This window comes from Mercurialis annua, linkage group LG8 (genome assembly GCF_937616625.2).
Source record: "Mercurialis annua linkage group LG8, ddMerAnnu1.2, whole genome shotgun sequence".
Taxonomy (NCBI): Eukaryota; Viridiplantae; Streptophyta; class Magnoliopsida; order Malpighiales; family Euphorbiaceae; genus Mercurialis; species Mercurialis annua.
The window spans coordinates 38,871,792-38,882,803 of NC_065577.1; the positions used below are offsets into that span (position 1 = coordinate 38,871,792).

Genomic DNA, 11,012 nt, shown 5'->3' on the forward strand with positions numbered 1-11,012 from the left:
ACAACGGCAACCATCTAGCTTATGCTCCGACGACCGCCTTTTACGTTCCAAAAATCAATGACTACTGCTGCAAATGGCGTCGGTGCTACGGAACTATAATCGATGCTACTACTATCAGAACAACGCTTCAAATTAAAAAAAATTCTCTTTATGGTGGACTTGCATTTGTCGGCATTAAATGGGTAGATCCTCCTTCCACAGATATTTAGTGTCTTTTACCCCTTGCTTGATTCTGAAAATCACACATTTAACTTTTAATAATATAGGTTTCTAATGTAATATTTGAAAATAAGGATATTGAGAAGGCTCAGATTGGATTTACTTGGACTGTGCAGTTTGATCCTAAAAATGGAGGGGCTTGGAATAATGTCACTTATTTTTTTGTTATCAGTTGTTCATCCTTTGACTTTCCTCTAATTTGTTTGATTTTTTTGAATCCTTTTCGTTTCATAATAATACTGATGAAATCATAACTGCATAAGGTTCTTATCATCCCTTTCTTGCAGCTTTTCGAAAGTGGCCATTAAACCTACAGAAATCACACATTTAACTTTTAATAATATAGGTTTTGTTTTCTGTGTTTGGAAAATAAGATGAGAGTGTTGGAAGGTTTGGACCACTGTAAGAAAAATTTACAGAAGAAGGATATGAAGCTAGAATTTTTGGAAAAATATATTTTTTGTTTTGGTCAACTTTATGTTAACTTTTAATTTTATATTTAGGTTTGTGATGTAAATTAAACATTTTTTTAATTTTATCGAATGTTTTTAAATTCTTTTATATTATATTTTTTACCTTTTTAATTGTTGTAACTTGCTATCAATCGCGTATAAATTTGAAATCAATTTTTAATTATTAAATATTACATCTAGTTAAAAAGAATTTTAATTTTTGATGTATAAGAGTGTACCCGTAAGAGAAATTATTTTATTAAAAAAAGATTTAATTTAATGATAATAAACTCCAAATAAAATAAATATCAACTAAAAATCAACTAAGTATTAACCAAATATCAACCAATTGACTTTCATTTTTATTTCGCGACACTGTTCAAAACTATTATTACCATTTTCCCTTTTTTATGGTTGACAAGCGTCAATTTTGACTGTTGTAATGAGTTTTATTTAATATGTTGAAACTTTTATTTTGTGATTTTCCCAAGTTAAATGTCAACCGAAAATCAAATATATGTCAACTACAAATGAACTAAATGTCAACTGAATATCAATTGAACGTCAACCAAAAATTAACTAAATGTCAACTATAAATCAACCAAATATCAACTGAATATCAACTGAACGTCAACCAAAAATCAGCTAAATGTCAACCAAAAATCAACTAAAGTCAACCGAATATCAACTAAATATCAACCGACTGTCAACCGAATACCAATCGATAATCAACCAAAACCAAAATTGGACAGATTTTAAAGAAAAAAAAAAATCAAACCGATTTAAATGAGTTCGATTGTTGGTTTAATCAAGCTGAGTCAAATTGTAATATACCATGTATTTTAAAAGAAGAATTTCAACATATTAAATAAAACTCATTAAAACAGTTGAAATCAACACGATATATATATATATATATATATATATATATATATATATATATATATATATATATATATATATATATATATATATATATATATATATATATATATATATATATATATATATATATATATATATATATATATATATATATATATATATATATATATAGTAATTAAGAGTTGATTGGAAATTTGGAAATTTATTCACGGATGATAATAAATTGTACATCAAAAAAAGAAATGGTGATGAATTATGTATTATCATGTCTGATTGATTCTAATTGATACCAAAAGAGAAAAAAATTGTAACAATTAAGAAAAAGCAACATCATTCCTCCATCATTAGCTTTAAATAAATCTATATTTATAACTTAAACTAATTTGTCGACATAAGTCTTAGATCAACCAAACATCAACCTAAAATCAACCTAAAATCAATTTAAAATCAACCAGAAATCAACCTAAAATCAACAAAATATTAACTAAATATCAATATAAGATTAATCAAATATTAATGTATATTTTTTTTGTCTCAATTTCATTTTAATTTTTTTAGTTTTATTTCACGTACAATATTATTTTCTTCGCCATTGCAAAAAAATCAAATATCAATAGAAATGAGTTAATCATGTGTTTTTGTAATCATGGGACAAGTCATTGCCAACTATATAATAGATATTTATATTATTTATATTATCATGAATCAACTTTATATTTAAAATATATATTTTATCAATTTATGTTATACTTTTATAACCATAAATCAACTTATTATCAACTCTATATTTTATTACCTCATAAACCTTCGGTATAGTTTTTTAAATAAAATAATTAGAGAAAAATATGTATGGTTCATTTTATATTAATTATTTCTATTATCTTTGTTAAAATTTATTTATTTTAATTTTGTTGTTTACATATTAGTTGTTATAATTTGTTTTAATATAAATTTGAAATCAGCTTTAAATTTATTTTTTCCATATCAATTTCAGTTTATATTAGGTTGATTATTAGTTTAATCAACTGTACTTCAATTCTATTTTCAATTGTATATGTTAAAATATTTTTACTATAATATGTTAAATGTATAGTTAAAAATACAAACATAGAAAAATATGCACTTTCAATTTAAAAATGATTTTATTTTTTAGACAGTTAACATCAAGTTGATTCCAGAATCATTTCAGGTTCATTTTCCGGACTGAAAAATGCTTTAAGAATACAATAATTTTATAAACACAAAAAGATCCAAATCAATTGCATTGATATCAACCTAACAATGATCAAACACATTGCATCTTGCATCAAACTGCAATGGTTCAAGATAAAGATACCAAAATTAACGAATACACCATAAAACTCATCGTATTTGCTCTAATTTAAGCACCATCGTAATAATAACTTCATCCAATTTCACATGACGTGACATTAGTTCATCTGAGCCGAATGTTTCCATTACAGGGCCTGGCTTGGCAAGTCCTGCAAAAGGGATCCAAGTTATTAATGAACAAATCAAACTTCATATATAATAGAAATGTGGTTGCCATATTTATAGCAATTTTTCATTAAGAAGTATCAATGGCAACATAAAAATGAGAAGACAATGCGCAAAATAGATGTCTAAGGAAAACCAACAAGCACCAATTCCTTCTCTTCTTTTTTCAACTAATTAACAAGACAATTTAAAATTCATATTCCCTTTTCACCAATACTCACTCAATTTTAGTGAATTGGTTTCAATTTTAATTCACCTAATAATAATTTAACTATTAAATCAAAAGTTCTCTGTCAAACTAAAACTTTCTCAATTGCAAAATTCAACTATAAAACAAAATCTAAAAACATAAAAAGATTAATTAAATGAAATTTTGTTTTTTTAGAAGTACAAACTCACCAAAACAGAGGCTCAGCGTCGATTTTAAGAAGAAATGCAGAGCGGAGGAATGGAGGAATAGCAGGGCGGAGGAATGGCAGAACGGAGTAAATGCAGAACAGAGTAACGGAGAAACAGAATAACGGCGGAATGGCGGAACGAAGTAACGGCGGAATGAAGCAGCGGCTGAACGACGGCAATGATGTGACGGTGATGAGAGAGGATGGTGAAGGAAAAGGAAGAAGAAGAAGAAGAGATGAGTTGTCGTTTTGTTTTAAATTTGGTTAAGAAATTAGTAAGGAAGGGCAAACTTGTCCTATTTTAATAATAAACCTCCGTGCTTTTGGTTTTGAGATATTTATGAAAATTTAATTTTTTTGTTGAGAGATTTTTGCATATCTCTAATAGGTGATGTACTTTTGAAAACAAAAGGACTATTTGAGTGATTTGTGTGCTTAGCCCTATTTTGTTTGCATGCTTGTGAAAAGTTTTTTCTTTTTCTTTGAAATATGTATCTACATGCAAAGTGAATTTATTATCTTTTTGTAATTTTGATAATATTTATATAACTTTTATCATTTTTTATTTCCCTCGAATATTTACAATAACACTCATATAATTAACTTATAAGAATATATTTTTTACTAATATGAAAAATAATTCTAACCCTCTCAATCAATGAATTTTGACATATTTTTTCATGAATACGTTATGATTTACTACACTTTAATAGTGTGATATATAATCAAATCGAATTATAATGAGCTTTTTATACAAAATAGGCTAATAGATTGAAAAACTACAGATCTTTTTTTAATAGTATCCTAATTTTGTAAAACAGTTAATTTTACTCTATTTGTATTTTTGACTTTTAATAGCACTTTAAATTAGAAAAATTAGATAATTTTATTATTTTAAGGATGAAAATATTCAAAGCAACTAAAATTTAAGGGTCATATCATACTTTTTTTTATGATTGTATATTATGGAATTGCTGATAATTATACTCTATCTACTTCTACTATCTACTATATATATATAAAGCAGGACATTTTCTCCCTATGGTTGACATGTGGCATTTCCACATAGATTTTTCAATATTTTTCTTTCCTTAAAATGCCAAGTGGCACTTATATTTCCTTATTACATTTAATATGTTTTCCAAATTGGCATTACATTTAATATGTTTTCTCATCATTCCTATTTCCAATCAAATTAATTGACTTGTAACATTTCATATATTTTTATTTCTATTAATATTTTAAAACCATTAACTCTCTAATTAATGACCTACTACTAATTTTGAAAATTAAAATCTACAAAAGGTAAAAACAATGACTTCTAATTTCTTTAATATTTTCGGTTATGTGCATATTAAATAAAATTTGACATTTACGAAATTACAATTTGACCTTTATCAAATTACTATATACTCAATATATCTTATTTTAATTTAATTTTTTATATTTTGATAATTTTTAAAACTTTCAGTTATTGCGTTTGTTTCTTTTCAATAATAATTTATTATTTTGTTCAAAATTATATTAGTAAGTGAGTAACCATTGAAGATTTAATTAATGGTATTGATTCTCATTTTTCCTTCTTTGATATCTATGTATAGTTATAAAATAACAAAATATGGCAAGAATTGATAATTAAATATTAGGCTTCTATTTACGTTTTTTAAGATTTAATGATATTGATTTTCATTATTTTCCTTTTTAATTGTCTATGACATATTTTTTTGGTTACAATTTTCACATTGACATTAAAATTTAAGGCTTACAGAATATAACCTTCTCATTTATTTCCATTTCATAAGAAAAAGTAACTCCTATAGTTATTATTGAGACAATTGAACCGAAACTATTACTCCATGCCTATTCATCTACCTCATCAAATTAGTATAAATAGACTGATTGTAAGTATTTTTACTCCATCATTTTATTTTTATTTGTAGAAAATATGTTAGAGATAAATACAAATTGTTTTTTACTCTTTTAAGTGGATTTAAATTTTCTAATGGAAAGAAAGAAGATGAGTTTTCATTTACATGGATATAGGTTTGTAGTTTATCCATCGAGTAGAATACCGATGATAATGGTTATCTTTTGATTTTTATTATTTTTCTTCGAATTTATATATATATATATATATATATATATATATATATGTGAATAATATGTTTTTTGACGTTTTTTTTATTTTTTAAAGCATTCTCGCATTTACTATCGGAAAAATGGTAAGTTTCTTTATGTTATCTGAATTGTATATTGCAGAGATAGCGACTACATAATTTGACCCTTCAACAACTGCAGCATCAGCTATGTGTCAGTTCCATCTCTCCAGAAAAGTTGAGAAATTTATGGAGATATGTTTACTGGCAAAAATATATTAATATTGAAAGATTTTAGTGCCATATTTTGAAGATGAGGAGCTGAAAACTATTTCCAGTTGAAGAAGACGAGAAGATGAGTTTTTTCTTGGAGAATTTCATCATTTGCTGTAACAAGAAAGATTGTTTAGTTTTTGCATATAATACCTCAATTCTAGATAGACATTTCTATAGCTTATTACAATTTTTGATTAAATGTGACATTTTAGTTTAGATTACATGTGATTCTATCTAAAATGTTGTTATTTTGCTGTCTCTAAATTTATAAAATTCAATTTGTAAAAAAACTCTATTTAAAAAGAATTGGTGTTCAAACGATTAACAAATTAAGTAAGAAGTTTACATTAAGTGGCATAGTTGAACTTTTTAAAACCTTAAAGGTACAATCAACATAAACAACTAATTATATATATTTTTTAAAAGTTATATTATTAATTTCTTATAAATGATATGAATGTTGTATTTTTATAAATGCTAATTTTTGAATAATTGGCTCTCTAATTATAACATTTCTGCAATTGTCATTTTTAAGCAACGTTACTAATTCCTTATTAATTATAGTAATTGATATAAATATTATATTTCTACAAATGCTAAGTGTATTAAACGGATAATTAACTCTCCATTTCCTTTCTTTAAATATTAAGATACATGGAATAAATGCATTAATATCTTGCCATAAAAGAAATATCATCCAACACTTTGATTTTAGTTAATAAAAATTCTTTTTATAAATTTTTTCTCTTAAAGTTAGAATGCAAGGAATATTTTTAAGTTAATATTTTTACAGTTTAGTTTTTTTAATTATTTTTTATTTTTTATTATTTCAATATATTTTTATTTTTTTATTAATCGGATAAATTAAATTTGGAAAAGAATGATTAAGATATGTGTTTTTAAATTATGGATTGTAAAGTATAAAAACACCTAAGACATACCAACTATGAAAATAATTCTTATTGGTGCAAAGATTTATTAAAGATACATAACTCTTTAGTCAAGTAATATTAAACAAATAATAACACTCAAATAATAATCAATTACCAATTACATTAATGGTTATTATATTTGTAAATATTATATGGTTACTATTCTGATCATTACTTTCCTAAATAAAATGTAGCTAATTATTTTGACTACTTAATTGTTCATGTTTTCACTTTAATTTCTTGGCTATAATTACCTTAAAAAACATAATTGACTAAATCAAATAAATAGCTCTCTTAAAAAAAACGTTACTAATTTAATTACCAATAATTTTACATATGTTAATGATAGTATTTGATGACATGACTTAAATTATCAATCCATATGGACCTTTCCTTAAAAAAAAACAATTGAATTTGATATAAAATTTATGAAAAGATTTTTCTTATATTAAACCTATTTTTATAAAATATAACAATAAATAAATAGGCCACAGAAACTTAATAATTGTTTTAGTTAAAAAACAAACAATTGCACATTCATCTCTTTATTATTACATTTTATATTCTCTTCTCAATTCCATATTTCACTTTTATATCAAATTGGTTTAAATATTTTTAAAGATTCCAGTGGTGGAGGTAATATAAATTTTATGTAAAATATATTTCATTTATCAATTGTAAACTTAAAATTTTAAAACTAATTAATTTAAAGACTACACTATAATTGAAAACTATAAAATTTTAAATATTGAATGTGTATGAATAATTGTTGAAGCATTTTTCCCAAAATGATTGAATCTACATAAAACCAAAATTTAATGTAATAAATGCTAAGCAAATGTAACCTAACAATCAAAAGAATATATAATAGGGTTTTAAACTACAATTGATAGATTTCAAGGTAAGTTTTCTACTTTTTTTATGTATTGACTATAATTTCTTTTGCAATGTTCTTTAGTCATTTGATTTTTTTTTAATTTAATTATATCAAATGATATATCTTAATTAATAACTTTTATGCAGGAATTGAGAAAAGTTGCTCATAATATAGTATTCAATCATAAGGTTTAACCATCAATCTTCATTTTTATTTTCTAAATTTTGATATCAGTTTACTATTTCTCACAATCATTTTCATAGTTGTCTCTTTTATATTCCTATCCTGTTTCTTTCTACAATAATATGGTAAGGTTTTCTATTTGGTTGTTAATATATTTTTCTTAATTGATATTGGACACTCTTACAAATCACAATCATATTCATATTTATTTATTTAAATTTAAATTTTTTTAATTCGTATGGTAATATTTAATTGATTTGTTAATATAATCTGATAAAATTATTATAGGAATTTAAAAAAACAAACTTTTACTCCTAACAAATTAGACTAAACGTCAAATGACATTCCCACATTGATCCTCTAATTAATGGCCCTATGAGTATTACTAAATATTAAATATTTCCAAATGAGAGCTAAATAAAGAAATATATCACTGACATATTTTTTTTCTAAATATACTAATACCATATTTTAATAATTTTAAATTTCAATTAATCGGAGTTGTAAGATCGAATAAGTTCATAAAATTAGGGATAAATTATATACATTTTTTCAATAACCATATAAATTGTCCTTAATTGATAATTTGTATCAAATTGAGGAGGAAAATGAAATTTTATTGGAAAATTTGAATAAGTTTACTACACCATTCAATCCATTTCCATTTTAAAAAAAATTATTATTAATTTATACACAATTTTAAAATTTCTAATTTATATTTTAATTTTTGTTTCATCTTAATTAATTATAAATTTTAAATAATTAACAATAATTTTCATTTTCATAATATGGAGTATAATTTAGTAGAGATTCTCAGATTTTTTTCCCAATGTATTTTTTTATCTAATTACCATATCTGTAGCTACAAAAGCTAACATTGCCTTTATTTGTAATAAGTTAACAATATTGACTTAAATTTCACATTTTATACCTACTAAAAGGGAAAACTGAGTATCGAATAAGGTAACAGCAAGAAAATCTATCATTAATAAAAACATTAGGTGATAAAAGTGGATTTAAAAAGATTTTATAGTAAGTTAACATATATAACAGCCAAAAAATAATTAGAATTGAATATTAAATATATATTGAAGAGGGTAACAACAAATAATATGTCATTATAAAAAACGTTAGCTAATAAAAAAAGAGATTTGAAAAGATGTGTTTGTAGTAACGTTATAGTAAATAAGGTAACAACCAAAACTAATGAGTAGCTAGCAAAAAGGTTAGAAATTAATGTAATGGCATGGCAAATTTCTATTTAAACTCATGTTGTAGTTTGTTCATGCCATGATAATTATTTTTTGTGTTGGGATTATAATTTTGTTGATAACACGGCAGATAGACCATTTCAGCGTTGGTGGATAGTGATGCACATTTATCTTCCAACATTCAGATGGACGTCCACCTTCTTTAGACACATTTTGTAATTCACTTGCTATTTAACGGGTAATATTTGTTGGTATATATTCTTTATTTCTTGCTCTAATTTTTTTTGTAAATAACTTTAAAATGATGGATATGATTGTTTTAAATTCCCTTTTACTTATTAATTTAAAAGCTATTTGCAGGAGAATCCGACAACAGTTGGTAAAATAACTGAGGTTTGTATAGTTTTAAGAAAAATGAATGTTGTGAAAGAAGAATTAGCATATCTAATAGTATATATGTATAATGCTCGACTATTAATTAATGTGTTTTGAAAAAAAAATTAATGTGTTTTGAATAATATAGGTACAAGAAAATAAATTGACAAAGCTATTTATCTATGGAAATTAACATACAGTTGAATCACATTATATGAGTACAAGTTTAAAGGAGACAAAAAGTTGAAAGAATTGATTATATTACAAAAGCTTCATACTTTATATTATGAATGCGAGTGTTTTTGATAGGAGACGGTGTGTGGTCCAACATAATAGTAAGATTATTTGCTTGGTAAAACAATTTCAATGTTTTAAAATATAAATTTTTATTAAGAATAAGGTGAACAATTATGAAGGAGACTAAATATTATAAATTATTTTACAAGTGCTTAGCTCTTTTTCTAAATAGTTTTTATTTGGAGATTATTGACTAAGAATTTTTTTGAATCGTCACAAATTTTGTATAAGTATTAAGAAAACAAGACAAGCTATAAATGACATAGTTGGAATCGTACAAGAAACAACGTCAGAACCCTTCAATGACTTAGAGTTATGCAAATGAATTTCACTTGAGCATCATTCTTCTTTCCATAATGAAGGAATCATATGTATTAAATTTATGAAGATTTAATGAAGAAAAGTAGGAGGTTTTTAATCATTTTTAAATATATGTATTTCAAATTTATAATTATATAATAAAAATATTTATTTATTTGAAATCATATGTTTATATTTAATCTTCAATCACATGTAACATTTATTATTCTTATTACTATTAAAGGATGACAAGTTTAGTATGCAACAAAAAAAATAAATAGAAAAATAAAAATAAAAAATTACAAATTATTGAAATAAATATTTGATATAAGTATATGCTTTAAAGAATTAATAACATATTAGAGATAAAAATTAATAAAAAGATTTACATAATTAACTATTAAATATATAATATATACTATTTTTCTCCATAAATAAATATATAGCATATTATAGTATTCATTTAGGAATTACACATTTATAATTTAATTTATTTTGAATTAATAATGAAATTATTAACTTAAAATTATAAACAGTTAAATAAAGAAATTATTATAGGATATAGAACATATGATTGATAATATAATTTATACTTTTCTTATTTGACACATTCCAATCCCACAATATTTTCATATTGTTTATAATTTTCATGACATCACATTATTTATTTTGATGACCTTATTAACAAAAAGAAAAAAGGTATAATAAATTTTAATTGCAATTTAGAATTTAAAATAATAACTGGAAATATTTATTTAGTTTATTATGAAATTAATTTGGTATGATAGATGCAAATGAAGTTGTGTAAATAAAAAAAAATTAAAAATCTAGCGTAGAAAAGATAAACCTATAAATTTGAGATGAGTTGTTATTTGTTTTGAATAAACAAATACAAATATAACCTCTAAAGCAGTAGTATAAAATATTAAAATTTTAAAAATAGTTAAAAGAGGTGATCTATTTTTTAGTTTTATTAATTAAGAAATAGAAATAAAATTCGATACGAACATGAGT

At 23.4% G+C, this 11,012-nt stretch overlaps 1 long non-coding RNA gene across 1 annotated transcript; it reads right to left on the bottom strand.

The window, feature by feature from the left end:
- Positions 1-24: 24 nt before the first annotated feature.
- On the bottom strand, positions 25-3,885 carry LOC126662190 (uncharacterized). The gene is made up of 3 exons (XR_007635703.2): positions 3,453-3,885; positions 2,911-3,037; positions 25-108 (listed from the first exon to the last, which is right to left on the bottom strand). It is a non-coding gene; the product is annotated as an uncharacterized LOC126662190 (long non-coding RNA).
- Positions 3,886-11,012: the final 7,127 nt, after the last annotated feature.